Genomic DNA, 26,084 nt, shown 5'->3' with positions numbered 1-26,084 from the left:
TTATTATATTCCTCAGTATTTATAGACGCATCAGTGGTTTCTTTCCTTCAAAATGTGCATATTCAATTCCCTCGATCCCAGCTGACTGCAAAATGCATGATTTTGAAAAGAGTAGGGAGGAGAGGGAGAAACGAGGGTCATCTTTATGATCCTTTGCATATCCCCAGTTTATCAATGTCTCCTCAATAATGTGGAAGGCCAAGCTGGACCAGGCATTTAGTGCTTTAAGTGGGCACATCTACCAGCCCTCCCTACATATTGATCAGCTGATTGATTTTTAAGATTTATAGAAATGCACTCACTGCCAAGGTCTCTGGGCACCTCTATGACAGTAACATTAAGCAACATAAAGAGGTAGATGTTCCTTGTCCCAAAGGCTTCCTCTTGCCACTCAAGAGGCTTTTTTTTTTAAATGCACATTAAAAGGTAGACTTGATGCCATGCACTGAAGGTCGTCTGAACAAGGTTTGCTCAGAAAGCAAAAGGAAAAAGTTTTCTCAGCCCTGGAAAGCACCTGTTCAGCAGCAGCAGCTCTTTTTTGTTTGGGTCCCGTTGTCCTTCCTGGATGTCCTGGACGTCCTAGTGGACAGGCCTCAGGACTCCCGCACACAAGTGACCACCGCTTCCTTGCCAGTGACAACCTTAGCCCCACTTTGTTTTCTCATCTCCTAGATAAAAATTGGCAAGATTCTCAATCACTGAACTGCCGCTCCCCATTTCCCAAAAGCACCCAATCGAGAATGAGCTTCACTTCCTTAAACCCTCCCTGACATCACTCCGCACAAACCCAAGTCCTATAGCAAGTCTCCCCTGACTCCTCGTCCCCAGACACCCACCCGTGGTGCCCCTACTATGCGGTTTCCCTTGCTGCTGTTGCAGCAAGGGAATGGAGTGAATTTTGTTAGACTATAGGAGTGTTTCTGGTGGCTTTTGATGGATAGGCTTTGGCAGTACCTGGAGGTGAGGCGCCACCATAATAAATACTTTAAAAAGTACCCCTGGCGGGGGGGCGGGGGGCTGAGTGGCTCAGTAGGTTAAGCGTCTGACTCTTGGTTTCGGCTCAGGTCATGATCTCACGGTTCCATGAGTTTGAGCCCCGCATTGGGCTCTGCGCTGATGGTGCAGAACCTGCTTGTGATTTTCTCTCTCCCTCTCTCTCTGCCTCTTTCTCTCTCCGTCTCTCAAAATAAACAAATAAATTTATAATTTAAAAAGTGTATATCACTGGCTAATAAGTAATTAGTGCATTGAGGAACCGGTTATTGGAGGCTATGAAGATGATACACGGCATGAGGTGGTGAACCATGGGTAAAATGTCACCTGTGATTGCTTGGAAGGTAAATAATGTTCTTCATGGACTCACAGCTCTAGAGAGATGGCTGGAAAACAGAGCATTAGTAGACGTGTTGGCTGTTGCTGGCAGCTGTTGACAAGGTACCAGAAGAAAAGGATAAGTTCAGAAAAGTATCTGCAGGGTGCCAGTAAGAATGAGACAGGTAAGAGTCTGGAAATTCAGGGACTTGTAGGCTGAAAGAAGAAAGCCACTCAACCCCAACTGGGAGAAGAGAAAAGTGAGGTGGCCTCTGACGAGTAAGGGCAAATAAGACTCAGCCTTTTAAATTTTTTTTTTCATTATTTTTTTAACGTTTATTCATTTTTGAAAGAGAGAAAGAGACAGCACAAGCAGGGGAGGGGCAGAGAGAGATAGACATGGAATCCAAAGCAGGCGCTAGGCTCTAAGCTGTCAGCACAGATCCCGACGGGGGGCTCTAACTCATGAACTGTGAGATCATGACCTGAGCCTCATGACCTGAGCCGAAGTCAGACACTTTGGCCAACTGAGCCACCCAGGCACCCCTTTTAAGGGTCACTCCTATGAACCATTGTTAAAAACTTTAAGGGCACCTGGGTGGCTCACTTGGCTGGGAGTCCAACTTCGGCTCAGGTCATGATCTCACTGTCCCGAGTTCCAGCCCCATGTCTAGCTCTGTGCTGACAGTTCAGAGCCTGGAGCCTGTTTCAGATTCTGTGTCTCCCTCTCTGTCTCTGCCCCTCCTCCGCTCGTGCTCTGTCTCTCTGTCTCTCTCAAAAATAAATAAATATTCAAAAAATTTTACAACCTTTGAATGGGTTCAAGCATCTCAGAGGAAAGGTTCAACCAAGGGTGTGGTGTGCAGAAAATCCTTTCTGTTAGAATATCTCAGTCCATAGAGACAAAGTGTGGATCTTCCATCCACACCTGACAAACTCAAGGGGCTGGACTGTTAGGATGAGTGAAAGAAAGAACTGGAGTGGGGACAAAAAGGCAAAGAATTACAGAAAATCTAAGAAGTGTGCCTAGAAAAGACTTGTGGGCGTGGCTCATGGAACTGAGAGGAATCAACTAGATCAAGGGTCGGCAACCTTCTACAAAAGGACGTACAGGAAATAGATCCGGTGTTGCAGGCCATATTGTCTCTGTTACAACTATGTAATTCTGCTTTTGTAGGGTCAAAGCAGCCATAGACAACATGTGAATGTTTCTGTTCCAATAAAACTTTGTTAACAAAAACAAGGGGTGGCCTGGACTTGGCCCATCAGCCATAGTTTGCTGACGCCTGAACTCAGTAAGCTTGGAAGTCATTGTACAGCCAAGGAAACCACAGCTGAGATTAGAGAAGTCTGTTATTGGGGCGCCTGGGTGGCTCAGTCGGTTAACCGTCCAACTTCGGCTCAGGTTATGACCTCATGGTTGGTGAGTTCGAGCCCTGCATTGGGCTCTGTGCTGACAGCTCGGAGTCTGGAGCCTGCTTCAGATTCTATGTCTCCCTCTCTCTCTGGCCCTTCCCCTCTCGAGCTCTGTCTCTCTTTCTCTCTCTCAAAAGTAAATAAACATTAAAATTTTTTTTTAAAAAAGGAAGAAAAGTCTGTTATTGACTATTTGAAACATAAAACAACTCTATCCCTATTGCTGTTCCAGAGTTCTGCCCGGGGCCCTTTCCTCTCATTTTATATTCCCTCCCTGGTGAGCCCAATCCAAAGATCCTCTAGTTTCAAGAAACAGTTATGCATTTGAGCTATACTGAGTTCAAAAAGGGGGAATTAATTACAAGGGGCACAAGCTTTGTTACTTATTACAAGCACTTGGAAAACCGGGCAGCTAGCTACTCAATAAATCTCTTCCCTCCCCCATCTCTCAGTGTCTCTCTTTCTTTCTTTCTCTCTCTCTCTCTCTCTCTCTCTCTCTCTCTCTCTCTCTCAGCCAGCTTTCCATGCTCCTCTGTGAATATGCCAGCCTATGATCTTGGTGGTCTAACCAACTACGGCTGAGGAAGCACAGTTAGCATCACCCAGACTTGGATTCTGGACTTTACCCATGATGGTGAGGCAGTTTAGTGGGGGTCAGGGTAGAAGGGAAGGGACCAGGCTGGGTACATAGTGCTGCAAGTATCCTACAAGGCCACATGACCCTTCCTGATGTAGGTCCTCTCTACCACTCAACCTCATGCATCATGACTCTTGTGCAATCCTTCATGCCCCAGCCATCCTGCACTCATCTTGCCACCCTCTTTCTCTCTCTCTCTCTCTCTCTCTCTCAGCCAGCTTTCCATGCTCCTCTGTGAATATGCCAGCCTATGATCTTGGTGGTCTAACCAACTACGGCTGAGGAAGCACAGTTAGCATCACCCAGACTTGGATTCTGGACTTTACCCATGATGGTGAGGCAGTTTAGTGGGGGTCAGGGTAGAAGGGAAGGGACCAGGCTGGGTATATAGTGCTGCAAGTATCCTACAAGGCCACATGACCCTTCCTGATGTAGGTCCTCTCTACCACTCAACCTCATGCATCATGACTCTTGTGCAATCCTTCATGCCCCAGCCATCCTGCACTCATCTTGCCACCCTCTTTCTCTCTTATCTTCCAGCCTTCACCTGAGCTCCTCCCTTGCCTGGGAGCACATTTTCCTCTCAGTGGCTAACTCCTTCTTGCTTACCTCATCTCCAGGTAGGTGGAATTTCCTCCAACCAATCTTCCAAAATAAAGTTAAATGAGTCTCCTCTGTACTCCCCTGCCTTCTGGATCATCGGAGCAGTTACCACGCTATACTACATACTGACCTACTTTTCCAACAAGCCCATCAACTTTTCAAGGGCTACTTTCCCAGAACTTGTGGCTGTACCTGCCTGGCACATCATCAGTGATCAATAGATGCTTGCTAAACACATAACCCTACCAACTTCCCAGATTCCCCTTCTTTCTTGGTGCCACCCCGCTGACCTTCCCAATCCATCATTCCAACAACGATGTCACAAGCTTTCTGAGTCCCCTCACGCTCTGGATCACCACGCCCTACCAGGCCTGCTCATCCTCAACCCTGATTCAATTCAAACCTCTCTTTTCTTCCTGGGCAGCCCAATGCTGCTGGAAAAATTACAGGCAGATGCTGGATGCTACCATTTCAATCCAAAGTCTCTAGTCTCCATGGAGAAATGAGTGGAATTTTGTAACTTTCAGCTATTTTGCAACTTGCCTTAGTCTGGCACGTTTTCCAGCCTCTAGGCTGCTGTCCTAAAATTTTCTTGGCATGGATTTTGACTTAAGTCTTATTTTGTGGCTGCCATGTTCTGGACTGCATGGACATGTTGGGGGAGCTAAGACAAGATAGCTCTGTGAGGTCTGCTGACATAGGGACTCAGGCTGTGTCCATGGCAGGGTGAGACTATTCAGTGGGGCGAGGCGAAAGACAGTGGGATCTACAGGTGCCTTCAAGATGCAATTCAAGATTCAAGGCACAGTGATGTTGACCTAGTAACAGATCCTTAGCCAGTAGAGCATTCTAGGGATTCTGAGAACAGCGAGGTGACTATCATTCAGATGTATGCTTGGGGCGCCTGGGTGGCGCAGTCGGTTAAGCGTCCGACTTCAGCCAGGTCACAATCTCGCGGTCCGTGAGTTCGAGCCCCGCGTCAGGCTCTGGGCTGATGGCTCAGAGCCTGGAGCCTGTTTCTGATTCTGTGTCTCCCTCTCTCTCTGCCCCTCCCCCGTTCATGCTCTGTCTCTCTCTGTCCCCAAAAAAAAATAAACGCAGATGTATGCTTAAGCCAGCTCCTGGATACTTGTCTGTATACAAGCAAGAAAGAAATAAAAGTGGGGCAATCTGGAGGTACAGCAGCAGCCACCTGCTGGGGCCACTGGTGGAAACCCACGGTGCCCAGGGGCATTACGGAAAACCCCGAAAGAGTGAACGTGTCCCTGAGCACATAAAAGATGGTCTGTAACCCCTGAAATACTTGTGGGGCTCTTTGAGGGGCTTCCGGGTCTAATGAAAAAGGGGATGTGGAGCTGGAGTGACCCCGGTGACCCCGCCTCTGGGTGCTGCATTTGCCTCCTCCATACAGGCCATGAGATACAGTCTTCCACAATTTCTTACCTCATTTCCAAACACTAAACCCAGATTCTGCACCTGCATTCCTGCAACAGGAATGACAGAAATGAGAGGGAGAGAACAGGCTAGAGCACCCATCAGGAGTTGGAGGGCGTGCTGATGAAAAAGAACAAAGGTCAAGTGAGCAGATCTGAGTTGAGGGAGACTGATCTCAGGGAAACTGAAAGAAAATCCAAACTCATTCTAAACCACCATTGTCTTCTTTTAACAATGGTTCCTTCTCAGTAATCTTTGTATTTTCTGGGGCACTTGGATGGCTCAGTTGATTAAGTGTCTAGCCCTTGGTTTCGGCTCAGGTCATGATCTCACAGTTCATGGGATCAAGCCCCATGTCAGGCTCCATGCTCACAGCAAGGAGCCTGCTTGGGATTCTCTCCCTCTCTCCCCCCGCCTCCCTTGTATGTGCTTGCTGTCTCTCTCTCTCTTTCTCAAAATAAATAAATAAAGCATTTAAAAAATTATAAATAATAATCTTTGTATTTCCAGTGACACGTGCAAGTGCCCAACCCCTAATAAAAGCAAGATGAATAAATTAATGACTCCTCTAGCTATGGAGACTTGATGTCTCCTAGAGAAAAGAGATTTGAGAATGATAGACTTCATAGTTAAACTAATATTGGCCCACGGACTTCATCTGGATCCATGAATATGGATACAGGAGATGGTGTCTGTCTTCAGCACAGAGGCTCAGAACTCTGGGGAGGAGGAAAACTTATTCAAATTCAAGCCGTGGCCACATCAACACCTTACCATGTATTAATCACATGGCCCACCCAGAAAAGCCATACCTGCCATGGCCCTCCAGCGTGAGGGCTGAGGGCTGAAAGGGAGAGGAAGCAGCAAGGAAAACAGAAGAAGCAGCCAGCTCCACAAACACGAAACTAAGCCATGGTGGCAGCTTCAGTTTGGAAGGGACAGATGACTTCATCTGAGCTGAGGTCCAACTCAGGAAGGGAGAGGGTGTTTTACTTGCCGTGATCTTGTCTGAATCCCTTTAAGAGTGAACTGTTACATCAAAATGTACTCCCAGTGTGTGGTTTTCCTGGGCCTGGATGTAAAATGAACTAGGGTTCTTCTTAAGCCATGGCAGGAAAAAAAAAAAAAAAAAGGCTTGGTATGGAAATGCAATAAACTTAAAAGCAGTGGGTCCATTACTTTTTCTCTTAAGAGTGACATTTATCAATAAATATCAGCTTATACCTGGCCTAGACATGTGATATGTAACCATACATGTCACATTTGCAGTGAGAAAGTTCACTGACCAAAATAAAATAAAATAAAACAAAAAATAAAGGAAATCATGCAAATTAAATATTTTCATTATTAGATTTCATTTTCCAGCTGTTTTAACTTAATAGAATTTTTTTCCTTAATTTCAGACTACATCATGCCTTTTGGCTGAACGATGATTATCTTTCCAGCCCAGTGGCCTTTTTCTGTCAATGGCAATTAAATCCACAAAGATGATTTGCTTTCTAACCGTTTAAGGTTCTCGTGTTTCCATTGCGCATCAGAAATTTTGCTCAAGTCAACCAAATTTTGTTAGGTAAATTTTATTTAATAAGACAGGATCCAACTCCCCAAATTAAAATGCAAACATCTTAGGGGCTTGCTAACTACAAGGTGTTTTATTGTGTGGTTACTATTAGAGGAGTTGATACATAGTGAAAAGCTGAAAACCAGATCTTTTGGTCTGTTCTTTTTTGTTTTCTTAAAAAATTTTTTAATATTTATTCATTTTTGAAAGACAGAAAGAGACAGAGCACAAGCAGGGGTGGGGTGGAGAGAGAGGGGGACACAGAGTCCAAAGCAGGCTCCAGGCTCTGAGCTGTCAGGACAGGGCCGGACACAGAGCTGGAACTCACAAGCTGTGAGATCATGACCTGAGCTGAAGTCGGACGCTTAAGCTTAATCAAGTGAGCCACCAGGTGTCCCTCTGTTTTGTTTTCTTAAAGTGTATTTTCTGAGCTCATGTCTCTCTTTGTTCCCATGTAAACATCCGCAAATTTTTTTTAATGTTTGGTACGATTGTGTGACTACATATTTTTTGCATGGGATTTTAAATTTCTATATTTCAAATGATCATTAACTACCACTTAGTGAGCACAGATGAATCTTTTAAAGTGAACAAAACAGATCCTGAGGCTATTTAGGAAAAAAAGAAAACGCATTTTAAAGTTCTTTTCAAACCATAAAAATAAATAGCCAAATCAGAATAAAATACAAAGCTTTGATTCTTCCTTTTTTCATTTTTTCTAAGCTATGTAAATCAACTCTATGTACTGATATACTTTAAATGGGTTTTAAGATCTTAAAACCCAAACTTAAACTCATTCCTCTGACAATGAGATTATATTCATTGAAAACACACACAATCCAATTGATCCCAAACTTTAATACAGAATGTCATGTTTTTCCTACTTGATTTTGAAGAGTTTGGGGGGTTTTTGTTTTGTTTTTTGAGAGAGAGAAAGCACTCATGCACAAGTGGGGGTGTGGGGGGAAGACGGAGGAGAGAGGGAGAATCTCATGCAGGCTCAGTGCAGAGCCCAACACAAGGCTGGATTTCATGACTGTGGAATCATGACCCGAGCTGAAACCAAGAGTCAGACGCTCAACGGACTGAGCCACCTAGGCACCCCCCCGCACTACTTGATTTTATTTAGCGGTCTAAACGCAACAGGATTCTACCAATGACCAATGAGGAGCACTTCATGCAAGTGTTCAGAGTGAGGTCTTGAAGTAAAATTGTCTCTGTCCTAAATGCCCCCTATGCCCACAGAAGGAATCTGGCCAACTGGAACTGAAATATAGTTTTTCTTCATCTTACTTTAAGAGATGCCTACATCTTAGGCAATCATAGCTCTCTGTTTGGATTTTTGTATTTTATCTGATTATAAGGCCTCCTCCTGTGTGCCACAATAGAAGTTTTGGCAAAACTAATAAGCTATAATAAAAAATAATAGCTGTTATGTATTAACTTCCTGCCAGGAACTGAACTAAGTACTTCACCAAAACATTGCGTGTGTGTGTGTGTGTGTGTGTGTGTGCATGTGTGCACGCACTTCTGGGTATTTAGTTTTCACGACAATGAAAGAAGCTTTATTACCTCCATTATAAAGATGAGAAAAATAAAGCTTAGCAAGTTTAAGTAAGTTACCCAAAAAAATGTCAGTGGTAGAAATTAAACCCATGCCTAATAGTCCATGCCCAGAATCTGTCCCCCAAAGATCCACATTGTATTTGTTGTAAAGTCATTTAAAAAATTTTTTTAATGTTTATTTATTTTTGAGAGAGAGAGAGACAGAACATGAGTGTGGGAGGGGCAGAGAGGGAGGGAGACACAGAATCCGAAGCAGGCTCCAGGCTCTGAGCTGTCAGCACAGAGCCCAACACGGGGCTCAAACTCACGAACCGTGCCATCATGACCTGAGGTGAAGTCGGCTGCTTAACCAACTGAGCCACCCAGGCGCCCCTGTAAACTCATTCTTAAACTGCTTCTCATCCGAGAACATGGGCCTCCATTCCCAGAATCATGTGTGTAAGGTCTCCATCCATTCTACTGGAAACACAGAGCAAAACTTAAACTTACGAGTTTCAGAAGCTTCTAGAATTTCTCAACATGGAGGTCTACCTGGGCAATGAAGATTACACGTGATATGTGTTCTCTGACAATCACTCATACCTGGGAGTCAAGGGAAAAGAAATAAAATAATAATAACAAGTGCTTACAGCCCTGTAAAACACTACTCCCACCTTGTAGGCTCAGAGGAATCATTAGCTATTCTCGCTGTTTTGGCAACTGATTCCAAACACTGCTCAAACCACAAATATAATAGAAGTTTACCATCTTTCGAGAATCAGAAAGTGGTTTCACTCAAATCTAAATACCTTTATTGCAGTAGAATCACTGATATGTTTGTTTGTTTTTTAAGGGAGAAAGTTTGAAATTTGTAGTCATGGAAAGGTCTGTTTCTCTCCGTATGGCACTTGCGTATAATAGAGCACTCTGCGATTATACACAGTGAAGGGCGTTAGAGCACTTCACTAATGTACAGACTCGCTTTGATTTAAAAAAAAAAAAAAAAAAGAGTTAAAAGGAAGAAAAAAGTGCCACTATTTCAACCAAGCAGAAGTCTTCTTTAATTTGTAAGAAAGAAAAAGAATTCTTCCTTAAAACAACATCTGTGTAAAGCTGTTGAAATGTGCCATTTCAACCACTGTTTCAAACACAAGGGATTTTATGTGACCATTTGTTACAACCTGTAGTTTAACCATCTCAAAACTCATTCTAAACTGTTTACTTGCTCAAATAACATTTGATCTATTTTTTTAAATGTTTATTCATTTTTGAGAGACACCAGAGAGACAGATCACGAGCAGGGGAGGGGCAGACAGAGAGGGAGCCACAGAATCAGAAGCAGGCTCCAGGCTCTGAGCTGCCAGCACAGAGCCCTACACAGGGCTTGAACTCATGAACCTTGAAATCATGACCTGAGCCAAAGTCAGACGCTTAACCGAATGAGCCACCCAGGTGCCCCTTGATCTATTTTTTTAACTGAACATCGTGTTGCTAAACTGAAACAAACAAACAAAAAGACAAGAGTATCAGCATAGTGATTAAAACTTTCTTTCATTGTAAGCAAGCAAGGCAGAGGTGAGAGAGCTAGACCATCTCCCACACTGAAGGCACAAAGACAGGAAGATGGAATCTCCGAGATTTTCCAAAATAGTAATTGATATATCTTGCCCATTTTTGAAAATTGAGAATTTTCAAAAAACTATTAAATATGAATTCATATATTTATTTCTCATTTGTGGAACACATGGAAACAGCTTCTTTGATAATATAAGAAAGGAAAAAGCAAAAAAAATGAATTTCTAAAAGTCATAAATATTAGTGATAGCTTTTTCTCAACAGTTTGGAAATTTGGATTTCTAATAGGGAAAAAAACATGACCTGAAGTAATTTAAGACAAAGTCCATTTTGGGGGTGCCTGGATAGATCCATCGGTTAAGTCCAACTTTTGGGTTCAGCTCAGGTCATGATCTCACGGTTCATGAGATAGAGCCATGCATCGGGTTCTGCACTGACAGTACAGAGACTACTTAGGATTCTTTCTCTCCCTCTCTCTCTGCCCCTCCCCCACTCACACTCTTTCTCTCTCAAAAATAAACATTAAAAAAAAAAAGGCAAAGTCCATTTTCACTTCTTATCATCAACCAAAGGAGTGTTCTCTAGGATCACAAGTGCATTCTGATTTATGATGGAAACAATAGATTAGCAATAATAATGTTACCAATTAGTAAAATCAACCCTAAGCCAATACTTTACTAAATGCTTTATATTAATAATCCCATTTAATTTAATTCTCTCTTTACATATGAAGAAACATGCTCATGAGGGTCACAGCAGCAGACGGAACACAACGTGCCGGTAAAGCCATCTTTTTGGTTTCTTTAAGATGTGTAGTCGGCCTAGCAGTGTAATTTTATGGCTGACACAGGCAGTAACAACCAATGGGGAGAAAGAAAGAAGGCTCGAATCTAATAGGCAGGATGGCCACTCTTCAAAGAGTAGCATGGTCATGGCCAACCATGTGTCACATTTTATAAGATCTCCAGGTCAGCGAGAAACAACTGATACTGGGGAAACACCGGGAAGTGAAAATTTCCCACAATTCCCTTATTTACATTCCCTCCTTCTTCTTCGATTGGGGCACTTGGGATTGCTTTCAGACAAACTGTCCATGAGGTCTAGGCCATTCAGTCCTTCACTCACTCCAGTGGGACTATCCGTTCACCTTCTTTCCACCACTTATATAACCCACTATCTATAACCCACTTCCTCCAGGACCCAGCTCTCAGCTTCCAAAAAGCCCCCTCTGACCTGCTATTTCCCCTGCTGAGCCCTCTTCACTTCCCTCTTTCATCCCGGTGCTTGGAATCTTGCTTCCCCAACCAGAACTAAGTTCTTCAAGGACCAAAATTCTACTTCTATTTTTTCTGTCACTCCAGGTACCTGCTAAATTAATGGACCAATGATAATTTTATTCTCATTCAGGTTGGAGATGTGGAGTGCAGAGGCTCTGACTTTCAAACCACACTAATCTATTAGGATACCCATGACTCAGGGACTCACTATACTGCTTAATGTATTATTCAGTTTATTGATTATATTTTCCATCTGTAATAAATGTGTCCTCTTCCAAAAAAATCTCTCTGTAAGAATAAGATAACTCAACTTCACTTAAAACCTGCCATTGGTTTCTGTGAGCTACTTAAGCACTTCCTTTTTATTATGAGCTCAGAGCAGGAGTCCATCAAAATTCTTATCTATGAATGAAAGTTCCTAACTGTATCACTCGGGATTTTGACATGTCTCACTAAGTAATCCTTCCTACCCATCTGTATTCATTTGGCTAACCTATGCTGTGATATCAAATAAACCCTGATTTCTTGGTGGTTTGTAATGTAAATTTAGGTTTTGCTCATACAAGTCCTTGTTTTGGAGAACAAAGTTCTCCTCTACCCAGTCACCATGGCAGTGGAAGAGGGCAGATGGAGGAGGGATGATTGCCCCCACATAAGAGTGACTCATGTCTCTTCTGCTCAATAATCCATTGGTCGGAACTGGTCACCTGGTCCCAACCCACTTGCAAGGCAATATGGAAAATGATGAGAAGTACCCAGACATTAAGTAAGCATTTATTAACTGTCTATGTCACACCATCCTTCAAGGCCCAACTTAAACGTTTTCTCTTCTACAAAGTTCTTTCCCATCTTCCTCAAATTCCCAACATCCCATAGGCCCACATCCATGCCTTTCATAGTTTATAGTCTCTGCCACAGGTGGAGTGTGCTTGTTTTTCCACACTTTCCAAACCACAAGCTCCTTGAAGTAGGGGGGCTATGTCATATTCAGCTCTTTAAGGCCCCTTTTATAAACCCAGCACAGCTCACGAATCTTTGCCGAGTTCACGAGAATCAAATAGGGACCGAGCAGTATGGAAATCCAAATGCACCTTTGAGAAAACAGAGGGAAAAAAGGAACAGAAAAGTTTATTGAAATGCAGAAGCAAAAGCCCCTCTTCAGAAAATCCTTCCTCATTTCCTCACATTTCGTGGGCACAGCAAGATGGCATCATTTGAAAACACTGGCCATGACTGAACGATATATTAAAAATTTCTTTTATATTGGCAGTTTAAAAAAAATGTTCCTTTGAACAGTCTCAGCAAGGCAAAGCTCTCTCTCCCAACACTTCTTTAAAAGTTAGAAGGCAGCTTTCTGCCCATTCCAAATCGCCAGAAGTAAAGTATCAAGTCATAAATGTCCCCCAGTGACTGACTGGGCTAGCTGGTGTGGGGTTTTTCCCTTCTACTTTGCAGAAAGAAAAGACAGTAAAACTTCCTTCAGTGAGCTGCCAAGGTGCTCCCAGGCCATTGTGCAGAATCATTGTCAGGTTAAATTAGGGAGTACAGACTCCATGAGTGTAAAAAAATCAATACTTGATGGAAGATTGCTCCCCGGAAAATCTGTTTTGATTCCAGGATTAATTCACAACCAAAGGCTTCTGCAAAATGACATGCCATTAGTCAGAAAATGAACACATTCTATCCTTGAAATTGGATGGAAATATGTCAGCTGATTGACCCATTCATTCTCCTCACTCTCTGGGCAGAAAGAGTGGGTGTGGTAGCAATGTGAATTAGTGCCCCAAACCTGGTCCATTTTCAAAACAGGGTAAAAAAAATATTTTTTTTTAAAGTCCAGTGTGAATTAGGAGTAGTCTCCAGGCCATTGTTGGAGAGCTATTGCAAATGTGTTTCATCAAGGCAAATGCATTTGTCTGGAAGGCCCAACTCTCCTGAGTTTTCTAAGTCTCAGAATAAACCCTACTAAGAATCTTAAAATAAAACAAAGATTTTCCCCCAAAAGCAGTGACCTGCAATATTAATGACAATGTAATGTCTTTGTCACATACAAAGTAACAGTCCTCCCTCTCCTGTCTGTCAGGTTTCTTCAGCTAAAAACTTTTGCAAGAGGCAAGTTCCAACTCTTCATTTGTGCTAATGTCTTTGGTCTTCAGGGCCTTTCCTGACTTGTGCAGTTAAATCTGCAGCAGGGATGAATTTCATTCCATAGACTCGAATACACATAGATATCACTCGCTTAATTTCCCTCCCATAAAATTAAATCTGATTCCAAGGCCATCAGCATTAGAAATGTCTTTCCGTGCCCAGGGTGATGAAAGGCTCCAGGAGCTTTGACAGAATAAAGGTGCAGGGATACCCTTCTGTTCCTCTGTCCATACGGATCACCACAGAGAGCCTCAGAGTCCTCGAAAGCGGGTGGTTCTATTTCACTTAGAGACAGAAAACCTTGTCAACCTTGGAGTTCCAAGGCTGACCATCAGCATTCCCAATCCTCCCAGCTTTCTGCCATCTTCCCTACAAGACACCCACCTCTCTCCTCCCCCTTGAGCGCCCTCCATCAGCTCATCGCTGCAAAACCAACAGAAAGACAAGGGGTTGCTTTCAAACAACCAAGCTTTCCATTCTGCTTGGCTAGGTTTTTGGGATGGGACAGGAAAAATTAAAGGAAGGCGAAGCCCACTGAGGATGTCAGTAATGCCGGCATTCACAGACACACCTTGAAGGACTGATGGTGTCCGTGGCATCTCCATCAAAGCTCCGTGCCCCTACCCCTGCCCCTGCCCACGACACAGGCTCATCTCCCAGGGCAAAAGGACATTTTCATCTGCTTGCTGATGTACCCTGGGCCCGCACTGTGGCTGCTAACGGTGTCAAACATGCTGAATGTGTGGAACAGGATGGGGGTCATGACATTAGATGTTTGTATTCATTTTGCTGGGAGAGGAATCACCAAGGTGAAGCTCACCTCCTTCTTTGAATGCCTTTCCCTGCAGAAACCAAAGACAAAGGCGGCAGCCACACAGCTAACAACCAGGCAGCAGAAACAGTCCCGGCAGGGGAGGACCTCGGGGCTCAGCCTCATCATCCATGGTGACTCCATTAGAATCCTCTTATTCGGAAGTAGGGAGAGATGGCGGGAGGCTGTCTCGCAACCCGCATTTAAAAAAAAAGAAAAGCTTCAAAACTGCTGTGCTGTCTCCGGTCCTCCAGATGCTCCTGAGAGCGCCGTGTTATTCCAGCCTAACAGCTCGCTCTCCGGACGACAGCCCGTGTTGACAATACTCAGTGTTCAGAGAAAAAGAGGACCTCTGAGAATCAAACAGATGCTAGCACCCAACGGATGGCACACGGCCCGCAGTCCCACATAAGGCATCTGGTTTCCATATTTCAATTTGCTACAGCAGCCGGAGCCCTTGAGGCCCCCAAATTAGTGACCCCGGGTACAATTATGATAGCATGAATCTGCACTCTTTAAAAAGGTGTGGATGATTCTACAGCTGAATAAATAAACTAGATGACTAAGCAAAGCTACGTGAGAACGTTTCCCCACCCCTGCCTTGCAACTGGGAAGAGGGAAGTCACATTAAACACCAACGTATTCTTTTTTTTTTTTTTAAATTACAAGTTTATTCTATTTTAGGTCTTTTTCAACGTTTATTTTTATTTTTGGGACAGAGAGAGACAGAGCATGAACGGGGGAGGGGCAGAGAGAGAGGGAGACACAGAATCCAAAACAGGCTCCAGGCTCTGAGCCATCAGCCCAGAGCCCGACGCGGGGCTCGAACTCACAGACCATGAGATCGTGACCTGGCTGAAGTCAGACGCTTAACCGACTGCGCCACCCAGGCGCCCCAAACACCAACGTGTTCTAATAGCACATAGTAATCGTGTTTATTCTTGTGCACAGTTACACGTATGCTAGGACTAACACAAAATAAATATAAGACTTCTGAGCAAATGAAAAGAGAACCCTCGATATCTAGCCCCTCTGGATGTGAGAGAACAGTTACAACGGAAGTGAAGACCATAGTCTCTGAAATCTTTCCCCAAGCAAATGAAGATTGAAGAAGTTGGCATTGTAACTGATTATACCAAAGTATTTTCGTTTTCATACAGGATCCTCAATACCAGGGCTCAGAAAGTCTCTCTTTTAGGGGCGCCTGGGTGGCTCAGTCAGGCATGTCTGACTCTTGGTTTCAGCTCAGGTCCTGATCTTGCGGTTCATGAGTTCAAGCCCCACATTGGGCTTCATTCTGACAGCGAGGGGCCAGCTTGAGATTCTTTCTCCCCCTCTCTGCCCCTTCCCTGCTTTCTTGCTCTCTCACTCTCTCTTTCTCTCTGTCAAAATAAATAAACTTAAGAGTCTCTCTTTTATTTCTACTCCAGAACATCACCTTCCCACATTCTAGAAACATAGCTAGCCCTATCACAGCAAAATGTAAGGACTGAATAAAGAATCTGAAAACTTAAATTCTTCGGTCAGGCCATCCACTGGCTCCAGAATTCGAAAGTCTTCTACAACATACAGGACTTCTCTGAACAACAGGTGATTGGGACGATTTTTTAGACCATGGTCTCAGAGCTCCTGGTATTCCCTTCTGCAAACACACTGACGGTGTGGTATTTGTATATGCATTGAGGGAGAGGTGTTTGAAGTAAGTCCTGTGGGGTCTCCAATGTGGTCAATCTTGAAAAGTAAATGGTTACTTAAAACAATGATTATATCCCCTCTGACTTTGTCAGCTCTAAGGTAACTTGATGCCAAACTTCTCGGTTGACTAGTAATGTTTGCAGACAGCCTAAATAACAGTGCTTACACATATGCTTTGTTTCTATTAAACCAAACCAGTCTCAAAAAAACGTCAAAAGGGAAAGAAGATATTCAAGATATATCTGCAACTAATTCAAAAGAGTCTCCTCAATCACTCTAAAAGGAATGAATTCTTTCCAAAGTATATAGTGAGAAGGTGCAAGTTTTAGGACTCGCAAGGTGAAAGGATGTGTCTTAAGAAAGTCCTTGCCCACTCTTGAGTAATGAAGGTCCCAATATGTCCTATGGAAAAGTCACTGATTTATTTGAATCACATTTTCTGGTCTGGAGTTTCATGTTAAGCACTGTTTTATAATGGGTTACAAAGGTGTAAGCTCTAAAAGGGGAGAACAGGAAGAACAGCACAAAGCCAAAACTCCATGAGGAGAACACATCGACCCACCCACCTTTCCTCTGCTGGCCACACTCAGATAGCCGGGGATCATGGAGGCCACCAGAGAGCTACCACAGAGCCCACTGTGCATGCACCAGCCAGTCCACACAAGACACACAGACACATAGACACACAGACACACAGACACAGACACACACACACACACACACACACACACACACACACCACTCTATGATGCTTTCTCAGCTGTGGAAACCAGTCACACAACTGATGTCAGAACTGAATTCCACATTGTCCCAATCCTGGCACATCACTCCAACCTCTATTTTGACTCAGAGAGTTCTACCTCTTCTAATTCACTCAGCTCCTTTCCCTTTGCCAGTGTCCTTTCCCTTCCCTCCATCTCAATAGCACCAGGCACACTGACATACACTGTTCCTTGAGGCCTTTGCTGGAAGTGGAAGCATGAAGCACGAGGGAGGCTTAATGTTTGGAATCAAACTGAGCTGGGATCAAGATCGGATTGGGAGACCCCTGGAAGAGTTACCTAAGCGTGCTTAGCTTAACTTTCTGGCCCATGAGCCATCTGAGACGTCTTGATTCAAAAGGATGGACTTGAATGCTGCTTCACGGTAGATGCTCAGGACATCCTAACCCCCCACCCCCTGCACTTTGAGCCCTTCTCCACATCCTCCCAACCATACGGTGAGCTCCTGAAATGGAGTGACTACTTCTCTCATTGGGCACTTCTAAGGGAGCATGGTGTGAGTTGAAGTGAATGATAATGCATTCAAATCCAAGCTCTCCTGCCCATCCGCCATTCCTTTCCTTACCTGTGAAAGTTTGAACAAGTTACTGGGTCTCTTAAGTCCCAACTTCCTCAACAAGCGAGGTTGAAATAATAGTCATCTCACAGGGTTGATGTGACAACCAATGACATATAAGTACCTAGCACATTACAGGTGCTTGATAGGTGTTCCATAAAAGAATCACCTTTTTCCTAATAAATGTTCTTTGATTTTGATAGGCTGTGTCTAGGTAATGCTTCTGTCTGCACCTCAGTACAGAGAGGGATGGGATTCGGTCTTCCAGTCTTGGGTCAAAACTTCTTCCAAAACATCATCTCTCTTCATTCATTGAACACTGAAGCTTCCTGACCCAGAAGAGAGCAACTTGACAGTGTATACAACAGTCCAAACCAAACTGCTAGAGCAATTCATTGAGTCAAACAGTTAATTTCAGGATTTAGCATGAATCTCCATTTTTCACTTTCTCTTCTCCCGAGACTCATCCTCTTTAGAGGACGCAACAAGGAAGGAAAAAACTTTCCAGAAAGATCATTCATCTATTCATCATGCTAAGCACTGAGAAAGATGTCGAGATTTATTTAAAAGGCAAAGAAGGCTGGATTATGAAATCCCATAAAGAAAACCTTGAGTAAGATCTTACCACCAAACCAAAGTTCCCTGAAGAAGCCAGGACAGCAAAACTTTGAACAATGATCGGATTTCAGTTTTGAAGTTCATTTAGGCATTTCTTAAAAGAATTAGTTTGTGGGCTCTTCCACCTTGTCTAATAAAGGACAATGAACTTTATGGGACTTTCCATCAGACTTTGCAGATGTCATTCACAGGAGTTAATGACTTTTTTTCTCTTCAATTTCACCTCGCAAGAGAAAACAGAGCTGCACTGGAGTTTTCCTATAGCAGGGTGACTGGTCAATACCTTGCTACTTGCTCTGTCAATGCCATCAAAATATTGTTTAATAATTTAGGAACAACATGTAATTTTCTTCCCTAGCAAGAGCAAATTAGGCACTTACTAAATAATTGACAAAAAATACTTAATTCTAGGGATGTCTTGAGGATTTGCTGTTATTCAAAAAGAGTTTAGAATAAAATTTTCCTTCAACTGTTCAACATGTTACTCTTATTTTCATGTCTGGTCATGAAAACTATATCAGAGTTTGGCCCCCCTCCCACCCACACACACACCCTGATTTCTTTACCCGAAAGTGGTCTACAATATCTGTAGAGGGTGTGTATGTGCTGCCTATGGTCAATATCACTGGGAAAAAGTGGGCTGGGGCTTGAATGAGGTTAGACAAAGCCCCTCTTCTTTAGGCCTATCCCAACCAGGGTCACCAATGCAAGATACCAAGAAGTTTTGATCCTTAGAGCTTTAATCTCAACTAATGAGATGCTGTTATCAAGGACACTCAGGCTTGGAATCCCTTTCTCCTAGCCATCTGCCAAACCAGGAGCTTCCTCATCATTGGGTTGTCAGGTTGAGATCTATCCACACAGTCAACCTCTCTCTTGAATAACCCATTTGCAGGACTCTGAGGCATCTCACTTAACTGCTGAAATGCCCTGAGTAGACTCACAATTCATAGGACAGCATATTAACCTATAACTTTATAAGTTAAAATGGTAGGGAAAGAGTAGTAGCAAGTGTTCTGTTCCTATTTCAACAGTCACTTTCCACAATGTTCTCTTCTCAGTGTACTCTCCCAAAAGGACAGGTCTTGGAATAATGTTTTAAATTAATCAAACAAGAGGGTTCCCTTTCCCTCCTCCTCCCCCTGCCCCATTTTCTCTTTCTAGTATTTCCCCATTGGCCTAATATCAAGGGAATGGAGGAGAGCGCCAGCCCATCTCTCTGATACCACCCTCTCCCCACCTGACTCCTGACCATCACAGCTTCTCTAGGAGTTGACATTTTCTTCAATGCCCATCATGTGCCGAGCACTGTTCTGGCCCCATGAGCAGCATGAGTGAGGGGTTGCTCAGAATCCTCAAACCCTGGTTCAGTTATAGCAACCCAAAAGTTATCTGGGTTATTCTAGGCACTTCCTTTATGGATGGTGATACACACAACCAGAATTTCAGCAGAGGATGATGGCCTACCAATGCCTAGCTCTTGGTTGGGCAATCCAGGCTACTTTTTCTATAGGGTGTCATGACCAAATACACACATTACAGCAATCGAGATAACTAAAGAGTAGTTTAACCTTTTCTTGAATCTCTCAAGGAAAATTAACACTCAATAGCACTTCTTTAAAAGTCCTGTTCTTTTTTCCTCTTATTCTCACACATCCTATGCCCTTTGAAAGCACTCACTCTATACACCTCCTTGTCTCAACTCCAAAGTCTTCTTGGGACTGCCCCCATGCATGCAGGCTTTGGCTTTTGCTCCTTCCCCTTCCCTCCCAACCCCAGTCTGATCTCTTTCCACCCCATTACAAAAGCCTGTGAAGCTGGCTGGCAAAAAACAAAAAACAAAAACAGAAAACAGCATAGGGCAACAAATATAAAGCTTACATTCTAGTGAGGATACACAGAAAATAAATAAATGAGCAGTAAACAAAAACTATCAGATACGGTGTGTTTTTTGATTAATATAGTGCCACAAAGAAAGGAGGAGATGGTAACGTGAAAAGAAGAGCTTGGGGTGGAGGGACCAGGGTCACATGGATTAGGAAGCCGGGAAAGACATTTCCGAAGATGTGTGGACTAAGCAACAAGAGAAAGCTGGTCTTGCAAACATCAGAGAGAAATGTTTTCCCAGAAAAGGCAATGGCTAGAGCAACATCCCGAAAGTGAAAATAAGCTTGGCATGATTGTCCTGGTGCAGTAGAGGCAGAGAGGGGTGCCAAAAACTAATTTATGGAACAGCTGCCTATTACCTCCCCCTGAAGCCTGAACACGGCTGAGGTGGAGTCCCCGGAAAAAGGGGACTGCAGTAGACCTGCAGACCAACACTCTCTTCCCCACCCTGTAGAGGGACTATCCTACCCAACCCACTGAACTCAGGTGGGGGGTCACATGACTAGTTGGGGGCTGATGATGTGTGAAGCTTCCAGGCAAAAGCTTTTAGGGCCAAATTACACGTCATCAAATCCTTTCTCTCTCCCCCCTGCCAGGACACCAACAGTGTTCCAGGAAATGACAGCTCTCTTAGATGGTCCTGGAATGAGGGAGGCAATGATGAAGAGAAATTCCTTGGCCAACCCACTATGGCAGTAATACAAGCAAGAAGTGAACCTTTGTGGCTTGAATCACTGTATCGGGGGGGTTATGTTACTGCAGCATAATTTTGCCCAGCCTGATACAGAGTCCTTGGGAAATATCCTAAAACTACTCCAGTTCTAAATAAAAGCAGTTATCCACAGGCCCCTGGGTGGCTCAGTTGGTTAAGCGTCTGACTGTTGATTTCGGCTCAGGCCACGATCTCACAGTTCATGGGTTTGAGCCCCATGTTGGGCTCTGCGCTGAGAGGGTGGAGTCTGCTTGGGATTCTCTCTCTCCCTCTCTCTCTGCTCCTCCCCTACTCTCTCTCCCTTTTTCAAAAATAAATAAGCATTTTTTAAAAAAGTAGTTACCCAACTGGCCTCCCAGAACATCTCCCAATACCCAGCCACGATATCTCTGAGAATTCTCAGGGGCTACTACATGTGGCTCATTGAGGAGACTACCATGAGTTACTTTCCTTTCTCTCTTCCTCTGTGTCTCCCCCACTCCATTCAAGACTCCTTCTGTTATTCTGACAGCCCTCTGATGCCATCCCTGCCTGCGGAACTGTAGCTCCCTATTTCCACCACCACTTCCCACCAGGGTCTCTGTACTGGCTATTGTTTAGGATTTTGAGACACAGGTGAGAAGACTACCTCTCTTCTTTCTTTGTGTGTTACTCTGTTAGAAGAATCTGAGAACAGCATTACCTGTGTCTTAGGAATTTTAGTGGAGCTGGCTCTTGTGATTATTTATTTATTTGGAGGGAAAGAGAAAGTAGGGAAAGGGGTAGAGAGAGAAGAGAGAGAAAGAGAATCCCAAGCAGATTCCATGCTATCAGCACAGAGCCCAATGTGGGGCTTGATCTCTCAAACTGTGAAATCGTGACCTGAGCCAAAATCAAGAGTCAGACGCTTAACTGGCTGAGCCCACCCAGGCACCCCTCTTGTGGTTGTTATTTGTAGCTTCCCACCCTCCTTGCCCTTCATGGTACTGAGCCAGAAAGCAGAGCCAAGAGCCGGGCAGGAGGCCTGACTCAGATCTGCCCCACCCCCCACAAAGGAAGTTTCATCCCTTCCAGAAGGCTTGTTAGTCCCTCCTACAAATAGTACTCTAGGAAGCCTACTCTGCTAGAAGAGAACCCCAAGAGGGGATGAGAACTCAGGCACCTAAGAGCTTAGGCTCCCAAATCTTCCACTATGGGAGCATATGGACCCAAAGACCCAGATGCTGTGCTCTGAAATCCATCATGGTGTTTGCCAAGGCCACACTTCCCTTGGGTGCTCCAGCCAACAACTTAGCACAGCAGCTAATTCCTAGGTAGGCCTCTCCTAGGAGATTCAGGGACCCCCTAAAGAACAGCTTTGGCTCAAAGGCACCCACAGAGCCGAGCTAAACTTCCCTTAGACTGCAAGAAGGTCTAGGACATTTGCATACAACCATCCCTCCTTCTCTTCTTCCCACAGGATCAGATTTTCCCTGTGGTCTGACAGCTCCCTCATCTTCAACCAGCTCCTTTTCCTGCCTTCTTTCCCACACGATTCCCCTAGTAAGTCATCCTACTTTTAATCCTGTCTTGACATCGCTTCTCATCAGAACTCAGACTAATACACCCTGCTACACAACTAAATATTTAGTGACAGAAGTTGAATTATCTATCAGGTAGGGGAAGCATAGCAATGTTGTGAGTTTGAAACTCTCCAACTAATTAAAAAAAAAAAACCAGCAATCATTATTCTGGAGAAACAGATACTGCAACTGGAAGAAAACCTTTAATAACAGAATAAATGTAGATTAAAACAATAGCAAGATACCCTTTTCCCCTTTCAAATTGGCAAAAATGAAAAAATATATATGTATATATCATTCAGCTGTGAATACAGGTGACTCTCCAAGGCCACTGCCTTTCACACAGAGACTCAAAAATCCAGGCATCATCATCTGGAACATAAAGCCTCAAAAAACAGCAGAAAAGGAAGAGAAAGCTGGAGGTTTTCACATCAGCAATTAAATGCTTTGGCTGGAAAATTACACAAGTCACTTCTATTCACAGTGCATTAGCCAGAATCAGTCACATGGACCCACCTACCTATAGGGAGGGAAATATCCATCTGTGTGCCCTAAAAGAAGAGAACTAGACCTGAGTGAGCATTAGACAACCCTATTAGAATATTTAGATTGTATTTTATGTAATGGTTTAAAGAAATTGCTTTTTCCCCAACTAAAATGTTCGTCCTTGATCTATACAATAGTCTTTATAATTTCTTCCTGATACTTTTATTCAGCCTCTTAGAATAGCATTTTTTAAAATTTTGATAAAGAGAGAGAGTATAAGAAGGGGAAGAGCAGAGAGAGACGGAGAGAGAAAATCCTAAGCAGGCTCTGGGGTGTCAGTGCAGAGTCCTACACGGGGCGTGATCTCACAAACCGTGAGATTGTGACCTGAGCCAAAATCAAGAGTCAGACGCTTAACCAGCTGAGCCACCCAGGTGCCTTAGAATAGCATTTTATAGCAAAGATCCAAGTTTCCAGGATTTTGGAATAGCTACTCATCTTCTGAATTGATGGAGCTTAAAGAGATACATCAAAATTTAAGTCATTCTAAGCTTGAAACGGTAAAGAGACAACAGTGACTGTCACTGTTAATGTATGTTTTGGGTATTTTGGCTCTTTTAAACATGGAAATTAGCCCTCACTCCTGTGCTCCCCCAGAATCATCTAGGAACAACCAGAGGAAAACCACAGGATTAAAAACCTAAACCAGGAAGGGCAGGATCACCCACTGAATACCTGTAGGTCTTCTTGCTGTAGAATCCAACTAAGAGCTAAAGGCATTTTGATGGTCAGGCAAGTGTAGTAAGTGGTCAATTAAGCAACGTAACTAGGTCTCTATTCTCCTGATTTTGACTAGAACCTTTAGTATGCCAATAGACGTTATGAATTTCATGAGAACATTCTATGGAGCGTTTGTCACACTTCCTTGATCTTGGAAAAGTCTTGACATATTGAGAAATCCTAACGTTTGGCATAACACGGCTGAGGAAAGCTGGCCCTGAAGAGAGTACTGTGGGACGCTGGTTCTCCTCCATAGTCTTCCCCCACATGGCCTCAGTGGCGTCATTAGCAGCATCACAGGCTATGAGCTAAAAGCCCACACAGGTTTTGTGATGGTAAATTGTCCTCCATGCTTCAGTTTTTCCTAGGTACCTGGCAAGCACCTCTCTCCCCTTAGTTCCCAGCTGGTTCGCCCAGGCTGGACCACATCCACGTCCACATAGGGATCACTGAGCTGACTTGTTCCACTCCACGCCACTCATTCTGAAGGAGCTGACATGTGCTAGATGGTGCGTGTCTCTGGGCTGAGTCCCAGCCACGTCAATGACAGTCTCCTCAAAGCGAAACTCTCAGAGCTGATCTTGGATCAATGTTGCAAGATCACTTAACATCAGGCTGAAGGTTAAAAGTAGGGTGTGCCCGTGGATAAATGGGCCATTTATGAGATCGATTCACAAAGAGATTCAAACATCCCAAACTTCAGATCCATACCCAAAGCCCACACACTACTCAGGTATCTATCACTGTCAGCCAGCTGATCATCTATTTCCATGGCAACAGTTTGGCAAACCTGGAGCGGTGCTGACAAGGAGCCATTGTCAGAGAGGTGACTCCTACAGAGAATACGTCTTCGAGAGAGCTGGACTTACCAGAACCCGAAGCTTCTCCGGAGAGTTTACAGTCTCTATTAACACCACCTGTTTGCCTTCCAATCACTATCACTAAACAAATAAATTTGCCAGGACACGATACATATTTTTAAATTCGAATATAAATACCGGGCTATGTCCTTCATCTGTGTGCTTATCTAGGTTATAATCTTGTGTAAAGAGGATGCAGGCGTGGAGACCAGAGTTCTCATCGCTAACTTGGAAAGCTGGCCACCCCTCGGCACCCCCGTTTCCTACTCTACAAAGCTTAGGGCCTCGCAAGCACTCTGGCTGCCTCACAGGGGCCACACATAAGAAGCACACCCATGTTTCACAAGTGTGTATGTGATTCCCCGGCCCCCAGGAGCTGTTCCAAACACAACGTTTTTTTTGTTTTGTTTTGTTTTTTAATTTTTTTTTTCAACGTTTATTTATTTTGGGGACAGAGAGAGACAGAGCATGAACGGGGGAGGGGCAGAGAGAGAGGGAGACACAGAATCGGAAACAGGCTCCAGGCTCTGAGCCATCAGCCCAGAGCCTGACGCGGGGCTCGAACTCACGGACCGCGAGATCGCGACCTGGCTGAAGTCGGACGCTTAACCGACTGCGCCACCCAGGCGCCCCCAAACACAACGTTTTTATTTGTTTATAAAGCTTTATGAATGGGGGGAGACAATGCAGGTTAAATGGAAGGAAGATGCACGAAGTTTCTCTCTTCTACCTCTTATCCTACCCAGAAAAAAAAAAAAAAAAAACCCATATGAAATTACTGGCCTAACACAGAGTTGGAGCCATGTGCCCCTAAAGGCAGCTGGTGTGTGTAAAGTCATTTCTTAATGACACGGATCTAGCAGAGGGTGCCACAGTGGGGTGAGGGCCTGGAGACTCTTACCTTCTGGCTGCTGTAGGAGCTGCAGAAAAGAATTGGTAATCTCGAAAAAGAAAGAAAAAGTTATAAAAATAAAGTTACGTTGCAAGAGGGCCGAATGAAACATCTTAGGTAAACAGGCCTTTGAGTCTGGACAACAAGGACATGTCCGAGAGGAATGACCAACTCCACGGTGCTACGCAGACCTGCTCCCCAACAGGCAGGATTGCTATTACCCTCCTGCCCACCCCCCGCCACACACACACACACGTGCACACACTCACTTGTGCTCACACTCATACACACATGCTTGCTCACACTCATGTTCAATTAGCCTCATACTCGCACACATTTGCTCGTACTCACACATCCAAACACACACGTACTCACTCACTCCCGCGTCCCACCCCTGCTTCCAACAGACCTGAGCAGGACAGACATCACACCAAGCCACGTTCAAAATAGTTTCAAAACCAAGTTCCAGACGCTTCCCTTGGAGTCACTTGACATGGCTACATAAAACATCTTCTGTGCTATGGAAGTGCCTGGAGAGACCAGAGCCTTCACATTTGGGCAATAGGTACAGTGTCAGATAAAACAACAACAACAATCCAGATGGTTCAGCTAATAGAGTCACAGCAGTAAGCCCTATATCCTACCAGGGGCACCACGGTTACCAAGAGAGAAGTAACAGCCTCAGGGTGAAGCAAGGCTCTGGCTGTTTTCCACTAGGAAAACCTCCGTGGAGCTGAATGTTCTTCACTTCAGAAAACTGCTCAACAAAAACAAGTGAAGACGGGAGAGGAACAGAGGTGGGGAAGGGGAGCTGTTGGCCACAGAAAGGGTTAGAAAATCATCAAAGACAGCTAACACACAGAGGTAGAGACACGGAAGCCATTTATCTGCCTAGTAAGGAGGGACACCCATTACCCACCCATACCCAGTACTGCTGGAGGATGTGCCGACATTTTC

At 44.2% G+C, this 26,084-nt stretch overlaps 2 long non-coding RNA genes across 3 annotated transcripts in view; both read right to left on the bottom strand.

Annotated features, from left to right (window-relative positions):
• The window catches only part of LOC123606255, a 141,004-nt gene that overhangs the window by 55,614 nt on the left and 59,306 nt on the right, over positions 1–26,084 (bottom strand). The window lies entirely within an intron of this gene.
• On the bottom strand, positions 12,118–14,510 carry LOC123606256. Its single transcript, XR_006716193.1, has 2 exons — positions 14,328–14,510; positions 12,118–12,450 (listed from the first exon to the last, which is right to left on the bottom strand). It is a non-coding gene; the product is annotated as an uncharacterized LOC123606256 (long non-coding RNA).

The sequence above is a fragment of the Leopardus geoffroyi genome, chromosome A2 (genome assembly GCF_018350155.1).
Source record: "Leopardus geoffroyi isolate Oge1 chromosome A2, O.geoffroyi_Oge1_pat1.0, whole genome shotgun sequence".
Classification (NCBI taxonomy): Eukaryota; Metazoa; Chordata; class Mammalia; order Carnivora; family Felidae; genus Leopardus; species Leopardus geoffroyi.
This window is presented reverse-complemented; position numbering and strand designations above follow the sequence as displayed.